Genomic DNA, 15,266 nt, shown 5'->3' on the forward strand with positions numbered 1-15,266 from the left:
AGCCACTGAGCGTCAAACATGGCAGCACAGTTCACTAACGCTGGGCCGCTGGGATTAGAGCTGGCAGCTTTTCCTTGGGAGAGGCCCTTTCTCAGGAAGGCCAAACTGAATGCTTCCCTTGGCTGCAGCTGCTGTGCTGTTGTAGTCATCTGTAAAAGAGGACTTCTGGCACTGAACCACCAAAAGGGTTAAAAGGGTTAGTTCACACAAAAATGAAATTTCTGTCATTAATTACTCGCCCTCATGTTGTTCCAAACCCGTAAGACCTTCGTTCATCTTCAGAACATAAATTAAGATATTTTTGATGAAATCCGAGAGGTTTTATCTCCCATAGAAACCAAAAAAATTTCCACATTCAAGGTCCAGAAAAGTAGTAAAGACACCGTTAAAATAGTGACTATAGTGGTTCAACCTTAATGTTATGAAGCGATGAGAATACTTTTTTGTGTGCAAAAACAAAACAGAAATAGCGACTTTATTCAACAGTTTCCTCTCTTCCCTGTCATTCTCATTCACAGTTTACGTTGAAAACATTGCAGAGCTTCCCTGTTCTGCGTCAGAGCGCCAGCTCATTGGCCGGCTCTTGCGTCAACATCACACATATGCGTCGTGATGCTCACGTGAACATCGTCAGCCAATACTGAGCCGGCGTTCATACGTAAACACGGAAGCGCTGCACTGTCAACTGCGTAGGAGATTTGACAGGGTATAGATGAAATTGTTGAATAAAGCCGTTATTTTTGTTTTGTCTTTGTGCACAAAAAGTATTCTCGTTTCTTCATAACATTTCACAAGTTCACCTGCCCATTCAATCTGAATGGTAAAAAAAAAACTTGGCTTGCTGTCCTCGAAAGAGGCTCAAACCCGAGGCTCGGCTCGAGCTCCGAGTTAAACCCCCCTATAATAGTACTGCGCAGAGGGAGAATAAGAGAAATAGAGGAGGAGGGATGACGCAGTGACTGCTGCTTATATACACGCTCATAATGATGATTGACAAGACTGAATGTTTAGGCTCCTCCCGAACCTACGTTTGGAACTACATTAAGGTTGAACCACTGGGTGAGGGTGAGTAATTAATGACAGAAATTTCATTTTTGGGTGAACTAACCCTTTAACAATTTCCAATGAAATCTTCACAAAAGCTTCACAAAACTAAAAGATGTTTACTATGTATTTCCAAAGTCCCTTAAAGTCAGTTCGCTCAGTGGTCATTTTTGTAAGACAAGTTTATTTTTTTTTCTGAATGTTCAGCACCTGACTACTTGAGACCAAACTCTGCTTTATCTTTTTGTCAAAATTACAGATCTAGAATAAACAAAACAGTAATAGGCTCTTTAAAGTCCCGTTCACACCGCCAGCAACACGCAGTAATAAAGCTACATGATCCAGTTCGTTTTCAATGGAGAGCTGGCAACTTCCGATGACATGAGCAACAGAGACTATAGAGTACCTCAGGGATGGCATGTTTTTGTAGGCCAATCCGGAAGTTAGTGGCGCATGGGTTCCCTCGATCGAAAGCCAATGCATTTTTCCCATAGACTTTTGGAAAATTGCAAAAAATAAGCTCTTTGTTTAACAAAGGACACTTACACGTTTTGTCTGACAAGATCATCTTTACAAGTTAACACAACATTTATACATTTTGGAGCCTAAATAAAGTCGTCAGATATAAAAAAAACTAACAGTAGGCTATAAACGGACTACAGCACACCATGGTCACGAATCAACGTCACCACCACCAAGCTTCCTCAAACTTTATTTAAAAAAACAACTTTATTTAAAAACATGCTCGCTGATTATGATCTGTGCTGTGTATGAATACTTTTTTATGAGAAATGCTGTCCAAATGTCCTGTTTGTCATGATGACGTCTAAAGTCCCCACCAAAGGAAGTAGTCCCTTTTAGCAATTTGTTAGCAACCGCTGTTTTTAAGACACAATAAAGGTTTAAAAAATCACAAGCGGGTTATAACTGGTGTGTTTTATCTCATAGATCAAAACGTGAAAATATTTAGAGGCTTTGTTAACCACAAACCTTATTTCAGGCGATTTAGCAAAAACCCATTCAAAAAACCTATTGACTTCGGGGCAATGGAACCGGAAGTCCTAAAATGCTAACTCGCTTCCGGGTTTTGCCTACAAAAACACGTCATCCCTGAGGTACTCTATTGGCTACAGAATGTGGGTGTCAAATGACACAAGTCACGCAACAAAAGTTCAGAAAAGTTTAACTTTATTCAAATAAGCAACAAATTTTGCAAGTGACATCCAATAAGAGTGAAGACTGTCAGTGGAACTCTCAATTTACCATCTGAAGTGCAGGCACGACAGGGCAGTTCCGGAGCGATTTCACTGTTTTATATGATTTGACTGTAACCCCATACATATATATAATAAAATGATGCATGGAAATAGTCGTCAGTCTTTGGGGCCGTTTACACGACACCATTTTCAACTTAAAATTGAAAACTTTTTATGCGATTTGGGTATTACTTGTGCGTATTACTTGTTCAGTCTATAGGCGTGTAGTTTTTCTTTACAAAGTGACCTCACCAACTAATAATACAGTGTTTTTAATAGTTTTCGCAGAAATCTTGTGAGCGGGAAACGTTTTGAGTTATCAGTAGTCATCTGTATAAATAAAGCGTGAAGAAATAAATGTACGTCATGTAAACACCCTTCATGAGTTTGATTCTTACATTGATAGTTCGTGTTGTTAATTTTATGATGCAGTGAGCAGTCAATACATCATTTATGATTGCATTTTTTGCTTTGGAAATTTGGAAATTTTGCTTATGATTGCCCGACATGCAGTCTATCAATAATATTACAGAGAGAGCACTAGAGAAGCATCTTCACAGTACAGACTAGCGACATACAGCGACAAAGTCAATAGATATAATACTAAAAAATGTGCATAAACTTTTGTGCTCAATTGAGTCGGATATTTTTTTTTATTTATTAAAACATGCACATAAACTACAACGGAAACACATTTACCGAAATCACCCCCTACACCCCTAAATAGCACTATTTGAGGGGACAGCCATTTGTAGTGGCGTCTGTAACCATAGTGGACATTATCGAATGGACTCATTCAATCCCACAATGCATCGCAATAACAAGTGTGCAATTGATGTACAGTCATAGACTGTAAAAAAAAATATGGACATAGTGTCCGTGATGTCACCCGTAGGTTTCTGAAGAGCATTTTTGAATTCTAAAGCCGGCCATTGCCATCTTGTCAGCGCGCCACCATGCGTCACTCCTGGATAACAGAACGGGCAAAGAGGCAGGACGTGGGTGGAGCTGAGGTGACATGACGGCAGCGGCAATCCACCTGTCACTCAAGTGGCTGTGCCCTTAATTTTGCAGAACTTTAAGGCTTAATATAATTTAAACTGATGAGTTATTTAAAAAATTCACCCCCCTCACAGTTGTCATGAAGGGCAAAATTAGCTATATAGACCAAAACCACAATTTGTACCAGGCTGTAAACGTTTTTTTTTTCTGCTGTAAAGTTGGGCATTTTAACATGGGGCTCAATGAGATTCTGCTCTCTTTTGGAGCCTGTCCCTAGCGGCCAGTTGATGAATTGCAGTTTAAGTCACTTCTGTATTGGCTTCAAAAGAAACGGGGGGAGGTTGCTGCTTGTGTACACTCAACGGCTAGAGAAATACCCATAATGCACTGTGACGGTCGTGTTGAATGAATTCCTGCGTCTTGCCAGAAGATGAACTATGCAAAAGCAGTAGCCCTCCCGGCGCACTCAGCGTCCGAATTCACTCACTCGTTTTCATTCACTCCTTCAAGTGGACTATATATTAGTGGAGTAATGTAGGGAATAGTTAATGAGGGTATAGACCTTATGTAGCCCCGCCCCTTTTCAGCGCTGTGCTCGTTGTCTTTTGACTTCCGGCTTGTATTTCCACAGTGATCTTATGTATTTATGAAAGAACTGCTCATTTTAAAATCTTCCCGGTCTACTGACATTTGCTAAGACATCTGCTTTAAACATAACAATGCTCATGATAACTTTCATTAACTCTACAACAGGTAAATCCACTTCACCAGCTAATTATTCTTCAACAGCGATGCCATAGAAATATACAGAGCTACCGCAAAAACGGAAGTTCAAAGACAATATTCTAAAGATGGCGGCGCGCTTGTTTCTCTGGTAAATAAGGTCTATAGGGCTCGATTTCGAACACAGCCATAGCTATTGGCGGTGTGAACTGGGCTTAAGGCGGGACTTCCGTTTTGCAGTGGTGTATTTCTTTAAAAATAAAATAATAGTTTCAACACACCCCAAAGGATTTATCACATTTTTGACAGTATATTAGGACTGATTCATTGACGCAAGTGTGTTCTCTCAGAAGAAATGACCGGAGGCATTGAGGTGCGACTAATCAAAATTATTATTACATAATCAGCTAATTGGTGGACTCTCCCTTAATGAGAGCAGCTCATTAGCTATTGTGACAGGTCTGTTTCAGCAAGCCTGGGGCTCGGCGCACTTTTATTTAGCGGCAGAGATCCTCTATCTGTTCATACGTTTACTATATGCTCTGTTCAGCCGCTGAACTGTTTTAATATTCAGAATGCACAGGAATGTGATCCCGATGACCTACAGTTTCCTCTTACACGATTCCAGGAGATGTGTCACAAAAAGCATGGGTTATATAGCGTCTATTCATCGGTCCCTCCGTCGAAAGCACCCAGCCAATGAGCCTAAAAACTACTGTTTTCATCAAATGTCAGGCTCTGGCCAGCTGATTCTTATTCTGAGCCAATAAACATGTCATTTCCAGCTGGAGTTGGCCGGGCCGCCTGTCTCTGCAGCTTTCCGATAAAGAGCGATTTGCGGTCGCCTTGACGACCTAGTGCCTCGCCGTCTTGGTTACGTGATTGATCACAGTATCTTGCGCCGGTGACACAGGTAGGGGGAGGGACGTTGCCGAGCTCTATCAGATGCAGCGTCGATGTCCTTCTCCCCGGCTGAGGGGATTTAAAACTGTCACACGCTCTCACACCTCCTGTTTTCCCCGGAGACGGATGTGTCGTGCGTGACATTGAGGGCGAGAGGCAGAGCATCAATCGCAGACTGGGTGATAAGTGTCATGCCGACTGCTCGCCTGGCCTGTTTCTCAAACTGCGCTCACACACTTTTGCACGCTCTCACTCAGTAGTGCAAACAGATGTCAACTTCAAACTACCGACAGCTTCTTGTGGAAAACAGCGAGGGATATAAAAATAGAAATATAGCTTTTTTAAATTAATAGTTCTCCCAAGCATATGTCATTTACTCATCCCCATATCGTTCCAAAACTGTTTAAATTTCTTTCTTTTACAAGAAACAAAAAATACGATTTTAGCAGAATGTTTACGTTGCTCTTTTCCATGCAATGAAAGTTAATGGTGAACAGATGTCAAGCTCCAAAAATGACCAAAAGCACCATGAAAGATACAATTACATTATATTTGAAGTCTTCTGAAAGTCATGTCATAGCTTTGTGTGAAGAAAAAGTCTGAATTTTCAGTTGAGAATATCCTCCGAAGCTCTCTAATCTTATGTACGTTCATGTATTGATGTGGTACGTAAATGTTAAGTTTGATATCAAAGATGGCAGATTTCATTGTGTCAACTTTTATAATGTCATTTACTTTCATTGTATGAAAATGAGCAGCATGAACATCCTGTCTAACATCATTTTGAATTTAATGGAAGAAAAGAGTCTGTGTTGCCAGGTTTGATGACACAGTTCTCATTTTTGGGTAAACTATGGGAGAAAATCCTCTAAGTTTTTTTTTGTAAAAAACAAAAGACCACACTCATGTCCACCAGCTTACTTGAAAGCCTCTTGTTCGTGCTTGCTGGTCTGTGCTTGTCACAGTTGAGATGATGAAGACTGATTATTCAGCACAGGTATGACTCATCAGAAGCCATATTGCCCAAAGCCAGTGTCTGTGAGCTGTGAGGCCCCAGAGACGGGCTGTATTTCACTGTGAAATTAAACGCTCCTGCGCTACACAAACAACCTCATTATGCCCTGTTCGCCCAGGAAGATTTGCTGCAGAATGTTTTGCCCAACTTCTGCTGATATGGGGGTGGAAGAGAGGAATGCATAACTTAACACATGGCAGTTTCTCATCTCTGAGAGAAATTGATGTTAAATCCTCAACTCTCAGTGTTATAGTCTTAAATTGTCCTGTTATTAGATGAAAGTGTCTGTCCAGTAAACAAGACCCTAAAAGTCAGTGGTTTTGGTGGGTTGTCTGTTCTGACCCGGTTGAGGACAACAATGCTAAATGGTAATGATAAAATTATTCTAACCATAAATAGACTTATTAATGTTTGAAATTTAATGCTGATGTCAAAGGTTGTCAAACTTTACAGTATTTTGGTGCAAATTCATCTGTCATTTATAGTAGAAACTCAAGTTAGACAGACAGCAAAAAGAAAAGGTTGTTCAACATGTCTATTAACAAAAATACACAAGGTAGAACAAAATATGACAAACTAGATTAAAGGGTTAGTTCACCCAAAAGTGAAAACTGTCATCATTTACTCACCCTCAAGTTGTGTCAAACCTTTATGACTTTTGTCACAAAAGAAGCAATTTTAACGAAACCTGAGAGATTTCTGTTGGTTCAGATCACATTGGTTCTCGTTGTTTTGACTTGTGAGAACCAAACGAAGTTTGAGTCTGGTTGAGCTTCTATTTACCATATTTTAAGTGTGCTGATCAATGTTTATACGTATGTGTATAAAGGTCTAAATTAAATCTTATCATATAAAGTGATCTTGTATCTTTAGAAGACTTGAATAAAACTCGATCCATATGGATTACTTGGTTACACTTTATGTTAAGGTGTCCTTATTAGAGTGTAATTATACATTTAAGTACAGAGTAATATGAATTTACAACATACTATAGGATTAGGATTAAGGTTTGGTTTATGGTTAGTTGCATGTATTTATGCAGAATTTTATTACCATAGTAAGTCACTGTAATGTGTAAAGTTACCGATTTCTTTTATGGTCTCTTTATGAATGTTTTGAAGTGTCAGTGTTTTGGAAGAATGGATTTTTAATGGAGGGAAATCTCTCAGGTTTCATTAAAGTATCTCAATTTGTGTTTTTCGAAGATAAACAAACATCTTACAGGTTTGGAATGATGTTGTAATAAATGATGACATTTTTTTTTTCCTTTACTTACAGGTTGACTTGCAATGAAGATCACAAGCTTGTGATTCGATTAAATTCCATTTCTGATTCAATATTGATTAATTTGTGTAGTACATGGCATTTACATAAACTATACAGGGAGTGAGTTGATAATCTATTTATCTATTACCATTTCAGTCGTATCCAACTCTTGGTGATTCTATGGCCAACTCTTGCCATTTGCAAGAGACTGGCAATGATTTTTTCTGGGGTAGTTTACCAGGTCCTTCCCCAACCTTCCCATTACATGGCTTGGGACTCTCAAACACACACACACACATGCATTCACACCTACGGACAATTTAGTGTCTCCAATTCACCTAGAAACCGGAGCACCCGGAGGAAACCCATGCAGACAGAGAAAACATCCACACAGAAAGCTCAGACCTTTTTGCTGTGAGGCGACAGTGCTACCCACTGAGCCACTGTTTCACCCCAGTAGATAATCCATTACTATAATACTGAAGGTTAAAATTAACTGATTTGTATAAAAACATTTAATTACACACAAGGAAGTTTTTTTTTATAATAATAAAGTTATAATACTAACTTTATAAATATATAATTGTTTCTACTCCAATTTGTTTTTTGAAATATAAACATTTAAATGGAAGCTGTCATAAAAACTTGACAAATTTATTTAAACATACATTAAGTATTGAAGAACAGTAAAAAATTATAACAAATATGTAATATGGTGCATATATTTAGCATAGATGATTAACGAGTTCCCCTTACAAAAAAGACGTTTGTTCAAGTGTGCTATTAGTATACTTCTTTTAAACTAAAAATAAGAGATTATACTTTGTCTTATTTTTATGTAATTCTCAGAAATATACTTTATTTACTTCTCAGAAATATATTTAAAATTACACTTAAGTATACGTGACTTGTACTGGCAGAAAAGTCTAAGTATGTTTGGCCTATACTTCAATCTTATGATCGAGTATAATTAAGTATTCTAAGTAGGCCTATACTTGGCTTGTAGTTGTGTTTACTCTTTTGATTGAGTAGCCTTTTAAATACTTTTTTCATATAGTTTTACATACTGTCTTATAAACTTACATTGTTTGAAAATATTGATTTATAAAGAAAACATATGTTCCTAATTCCGAGTATGTGAATTTTTGTGTAATCCATTAGTAGTGTATAGGAATTTACTTCAAATTAACTCTTTCTCCACCATTGAAAGAATTTCCCATCATTTATAACACAACGCTTGCTGATGGCATTTGTGGAGGTGGAGTTAGGGTTGGGTTAGGATTAGGCAATCAGGTAGCGGTTTCAATGGTAGCGGTAATACTTTGGGAAGGACTCAAAAATCGAAAGAAGACTTTGACAAAAACAAGATTTTCTCAGCTTTTGTTAAAATAGTTGCTTTTTTTTAATGAAACATTCAAGTTTTGATTAAAAAAGAATACACGAAGCTAGAATAAAATGTTTTTTGTTGTTGTTGTTTAAAAACAGAGGCTCTGTTCTTTATTTTGATATACTGAATGTTCAGATAGTCATTCAACAAAATATTCTGGGGGCCATGACATTTTTGAGACAATTATCAAAAATGCTGGTGATGACTGGCAACTGTAAAAAAAAAAAAAAACACTGGCAGGGAAAGAGTTAAAGTACAGTTAAAGGTATATTTCAAGTATAAAAATTAATACCCAGATAGGAACATAGTAGTATACTTACAATGCAAAAATAAACTATAAACAGTAAACAGTAAGTATAATGTTAAGTTCACTTAAAAAAACTTACAAATATACTTGCAGTATAAAACTACTAAACTAGTAGTTTACTGAGTATACTCTGAAGTGTACTTTCATAAACTAAAAATGTGCTACAAGTATTTAACTAGTAAGCTATCAGTATACCTATAAGTTCACTTGTAGTTGTAAACTAGCTGTGTACTCAGTTTACTACTGTTACACTTAAAGTATACGCAAAAGTATACTTTTATAGACTAAAAAGTGGGCCAATTTAGTCCCAAATAGTATTGAAATAGTACACTTGCAAGTATACTACTAGTACATTGATATTAGTATACGTATTATATAAAGTATATTTAAAAATACTTGAACTTTACTTAAGTTGGCCTATTATTAAAATGAAGTACACATTTTTTTTGTAACGGTTGGTCACTGAATGGCTTTTCTGAGGTAAATGTAACATTACGTGGCATTGTTTACAAGCTATTCTATTGACGTCTTTCTGTGGTTGAAACACTGATTGAGCGATACATGAGACATGATATGGATTTTGGCAAGTTGTACTGTATCTGGCAACATACCTTCTGATGTTCATTTATGTTAATTTTGTGCAGTAACTAGAAGTAAAGTGGAAAAAAGATGATCTGTTCATGTGCCCTTCCTGCTGCTGCTTCACTTGAACTGAGGCAGCAACAGCGATCTGTCACGCCACATTAAAGAGCAGCAAAACGGTATTTATTGTTTTAATTTCATAATAAAATGGACAGAATTTGAAATCTGATGCTACGTCCGAAATTGAATACTTCCCTACTACATAGTATGCATGAAACAACAGAATCCCCAACAGAGTAGTATGTCTGAATTCATAGTATTCGAAAAACAGTAGGCGAAAAGTCCCCAGATGATCTACTATTTCCGGCGAGATTCTGAAGTGCGCATTTGATGGACACTTTACTATCCCATGAGGCCACGGGAGGGGATTTATGAATGGAGGTGAAGCGACGCAACTGACACTGGTGAGTCACATGATAATGACAACATGGCGGATGTAGTACGTCCGGATTACATTTATACTACACACTCATACTATATAGAATGTACTTTTTTCACGAAGTAAGTTCAAATACAAATGTAGTACCTACTCAGACAAAACGTGATTTCAGATGCACCGTGAGACTTTGTTTCATATCAAAAGTAACAAAGCACAAAGTTCACTGTGATTTATCGGATGAGAGGCTACAATCATCTGTTCATTCATTAACTGAAAACAGCATAGACAAAGATAGATTCTTGGGTTTTAAAAATTCATATCGGTTCATAAAAATGAGAATCGATTAAAAAAAGAAATCAATATTTTTACCCAGCCCTAATATTAATACATTTCATTGATCAGTTACAAAGACCTTTTTGGTTTATTTATTAATAAACAGTTTTTGGTGCCACCACTTGTCCAAAGTATCCTAAAATATGGGTTCTGAAGCAAATCCAGTTGAGAACCTCGCTACACACTTTGTAATGTTACTCTTAAAATAATAATAGAAAAAACAGTATAGTTTTTTGTTGTCTACAACTTTTTATTTGATCACATTCATCTGTGTTCTGGCGTCTTTTTCCGCTGTCTTTTGACCAAGTGAGGCTGGTTCCCCTCCAGCTGCATCTCTTATCAGCGTGACACACAAACCCAGCCGTGAGTCTGGACCGCGTCTGTGCCTTGAGTTCTGGCTGCCGCCTGCACATAGACGCTCTACTGAGACGGTTAAGAATCAACATCCAATCTCTAGCCAGCATTGTCACCGAAGCCACATCAAGTTTGTTTAAAGGGATAGTTCACCCAAAAATGAAAATTCTGTCATCAGAAGTCAATGGGGCCCATCAATGGTTTGGTTACTGACATTCTTCAAAATATCTTCTTTTGTGTTTAGCAGAAGAAAGAAACTCATACAGGTTTGGAACAACTTGAGGGTGAGTAAACGATGACAAAATTTCCATGTTTGGGTGAACTATCCCTTTAACTCACTACATTTTTTAAAACAACCATGGTAGTAAAATATCTTTTTTTAAATGACAAATGAAGTTCTTAGGGGTGTCTGCTGTGAGAGACGTGTGGTTTGATGGCCTTCGAGGACTGGAACAGCAGGTGTTGCTGTGGTGCCATGCTGAGCAGTAAAGGTCACTTTTGATGGAGCTGGGTGCAAAAATATTACATTTTCTCTTCACAGTCACGCACACAGGGGTGGCCTATAGAAATCCAAAGATAGAAGCGCAGGTCACAGGGTCCCAATACATATAATTGGCCAGACACAATCCTAATCTTAAAACAAACCTTCCCATCTCCTCCTCCAGTGAAAGATTCATTCATTTACATGTGTTACATACTTTACCTGCCCAAAACTCTAGATTACCATGACAAAAGAGGCGCTCCAACCCCCTCAAGAGAGATTAGAAACTTAACTCTGTGAATCCTCCAGCAGTCATTTGGCTTGTGAGGAAGGACAATGCAGGAGGTGGTGGGGCTATAAATGTGTGGCACTGTGTCCTGCTGTTCTCCTTTTCGCCATGCTGACTAATGACCTTCCCCCCTCCTCCAGCCTTCGACGTCTCCTCCTCCTCCTTCCACCCCTCCCCCCTTGCCCTCTCACGCGATCTCCCATCCCCCCTGCTCCTCTCAGGGGTGGAGTCCAGCGGCCTGTGCCGCCAGAGAGGCGTCCATCACAGGTCTTTAGATTAGCCACAACGCCGCTCAGGACAAAAGAGCTCCTCCCCCCACCCCTCCACTCCCCATGTCCTGATGGTTAATGGAGGAGGGGATGCGTCATGGACACGGAGAAGAAGTTCACGGCTCTGCACTAATACCACAGTGCTTCTCGGCAGATCAAGTGTGGATCTGACAGGAACACATCTCTGTTTGAGATAAACATGCTCGGAATGACAAGCTGTGAAGCTTGATATAAAAGAAGTCGAGAAGTGATATTTAAAAACCACATAAATTACTATGGCAAAAGCTTGATATATAGGTTCTTATAACATATTGATGTAAATGAGTGATTCTGTGATCTCATTTCTTCTAGGGCCACTTTAAGAGATTCATAGAATTATCTCAAGGCAAAGAGACAATTTCTAATCATTTGATACCCTCTAAATTCAGGCTTTCAAGTTCAGGGTTTTGGACATTCCTTGCAATGTGAATAGATCACAAACAACAGGAGGCAAAACTCAGCTTTACATGATAAAAATCAAATTTTACTACAAAAACTGATGTATCACACCTCTACCAAGAACCAGCCTGTGCTGCAAGTTAATATGTATTTATGTTTACCTCTTTTCTTTATTGTTTCTCCATATCTGAATGAAGCCAGGCTGATGGTTTTCCTCCATGATCAAGAAAAATGTCTGAAAACACACAGCAAGCACATGGTCAGACGGATTGAGAGTTGTTGTTGGAGGGACCTCTGCTGGAAATTAAAAGTAGTGTATATATAGACCAAACGTTTAAGCTTTTATAGAGGACATTTCTGTGTTTTGTAAATTTAATAAATGGGAGATAAAAGTAAAATGAAGTGTAGGGTAATTGTTGTAAGCACTTAATATAGTCTAGTAAATTACATCAATTAAATTAATATTGTCATTATTTGGCCTACTCACACTCATGTCGTTCAAACTGTATGACTTTCTGTCTTCTGTGGAACACAAACACATATTTTGAAGAACGTTTCAGTTGTTTTGTACATGCAATGCTTAAATTCTTGCTTCCTTTGATTTCTTTGGGATTTATATCAGTGCATTTTATTTAGATAATCTCTCTGTGGTCTAGCGTCTGTTGTTATTAGCTATTTATTGTCAGTTGACATTTTGGTGGGACAGATTTCTCAGACATTTTTTACATAACCATCTTTTTTGAATTTCAGACGATCATTGTTATCTATAAAATGAATAATCAGAAGTTGTAAAACTGAAAACCTTTGTGTGGGACACCTGAATTCCTATAAAACATGTATAGAACTATATAGTACTGTATAGTTCACCACACAACATACAATTTAGACTATAGTGAATGAGCTGCATGATTAATCATTAAAAGATCGCGATCTCGATTTATATACGCAATCTTATTTCCAGTGTTGGGCAGTAACTAGTTACATTAATAATATTACTTTTCACAGTAACTAGTTGTGTAACTAATTGCTAATAAGATTTCAATAATAATATTATAGTTACCATTCATAAAACAGCTCGTTACTTAGTTACTTTTGTTGCCTCAACCCCTACTGATTTGAAATCCAACAATTCCTAGATTTTTTTTTTTTTATAATTTTCACAACTCACACAGGCACATGAAGTCACCAGTGCAGCAAGCTTGAAATATAGAAAAGCTTATATTCAGTGGATGGAAATATTGCCATTACATTGATTTTGTCAAGAGAAAAGATGATCTGAACACAATTGTGTAAGTTGTGGCATTACTTTACTCTGGCATTACACGGCTTGCCTACCCACATCCCTCTGATCCTGATATAAATTACATTACTATAATTAAAAATCTTTTTGTAAAACGAAACATTTTTCTTACGAACTTATGTGATTTCTTTTGATAAAATACATCATGAAATATAATCGTATATGGGTAACAGAGAAGTTATAGCTACAATAGCTTTAAGCTACACATATTACAATTAATGAGATTAATACAACATTTTTACTTGAAAGTCACAATCAATCACCACTGAGTGTTTGTAATAACTTCTGACTGCGATGCAATGTGGATTTCAGTCAAATGATAAGGGAAGAAATATGTTATTAGTATCATTTTAGAAGAATTTTTATGGGGAAGATACACAATTACAACTTCTGTGGAGCATGAAGGGTAGTAGTGTAACTAATTGCTGTTGCCAGAAAGTAATAAGTAATAATATTACTTTTGAAAGGAGTAACTAGTAACGAGTAATAAATTACATTTTTTGAGCAACGAGCCCAACACTGCTTTTTTTTTTTAAATGACAACAAATAGCGTGTATTAAACCTTTGATAAGTAGGCCTACGATCACAGCGAACATTCAGATCTGTGTTGGCACTGCCGCTGACCCACGCAGTTGTCGTGTATGAAACAGCTTCACAGTCATTTCAACCACACAGTATCATTATTTCTGTGTTACAAACATTCAAAGTATCACAGAAGTACTAGGATAAATGTTTATAGTTCGAATATAAACACTGATGTCTACAGTAGTGATCAAAACTTGTTTGACATTTGAAAGTAAGGACGCTTCAAATAAAGACTGTATCAATTACATCATTCCACCAGTAGGTGGTGACAAATGACTATTAAAAATTTATTTACCATTAAATCATTAATTCAAGAGATTTGTTTCAAAAATTGGTCTCATCCTGTAATGAAACAAGTGCGCAATACTTCCCTACTATATAGCATACTAAAAACAGAATGCCAATAGAGTAGTATGTCCGAATGCAGAGTATTCAAAAAACAGTAGTCCACAAGTCCCCTGAACGACCTACTACTTCCGCCAAGATTCTGAAGTGTGCATTCGATGGGCACTTCTCTATGCCATGAGGCCATGGGAAAGGATTTATAAATGGAAGTGAAATGACGCAACTGACGCTGGTAGGTACACTACACACTATATAAAACACACTACACACTATATCCACCAATGAGAAAGAAGGTGTTTTCTGTGAACGTGACATTTATTAGCTGCTATAGGAAATACCTACTCAAACAGTACGTGATTTCGGATGTACCAGTGGAGTATTTATGAGTGAGTCATTGAATCATTCATTAAACCATTTTTAAAAATAATTAATTCTAATTAATTAAATATTTTTATAAAATAGACCGCAGCACTTAACATTTCATCAGAACCTCTAGTAAACTGCATGTTATTTTTTATAGTTGTATATTCAGGATGGTGGGAGAACTGTGATCTCTATTTTAAACAAAGAAATCGTGACTCAATTTATCCAATTATACAGCTATAACTACTAGCCTATAGGCTAGTGTGGTGGAAATTTTCCTGATATTGATATTTAAAATCCTAAATCTTCCCCTCTCCAATGGCCCTGAAACTTTCCCCCAGCAGACTGTCTGCCAGTCATATTCATAGGATTCATTATTTCATATAGCTTATGATGAGCACTGCCTGTTCTCCAGCACACCCTCTTCCACCCTGAGCCCACAAGAGCTCTGTGCTGCACACTTTTTACTGACACATCAGATGCCATTGCGCCCCTTTTAACTAACCACCTCACCCCGCTGGCCAGGCATGCATGACTCATAGTTTAACATCATCACATATGTGGCCAACTTTTCCATGTCATTGG

The sequence above is a fragment of the Ctenopharyngodon idella genome, chromosome 15 (assembly GCF_019924925.1).
Source record: "Ctenopharyngodon idella isolate HZGC_01 chromosome 15, HZGC01, whole genome shotgun sequence".
NCBI classification, from domain to species: Eukaryota; Metazoa; Chordata; class Actinopteri; order Cypriniformes; family Xenocyprididae; genus Ctenopharyngodon; species Ctenopharyngodon idella.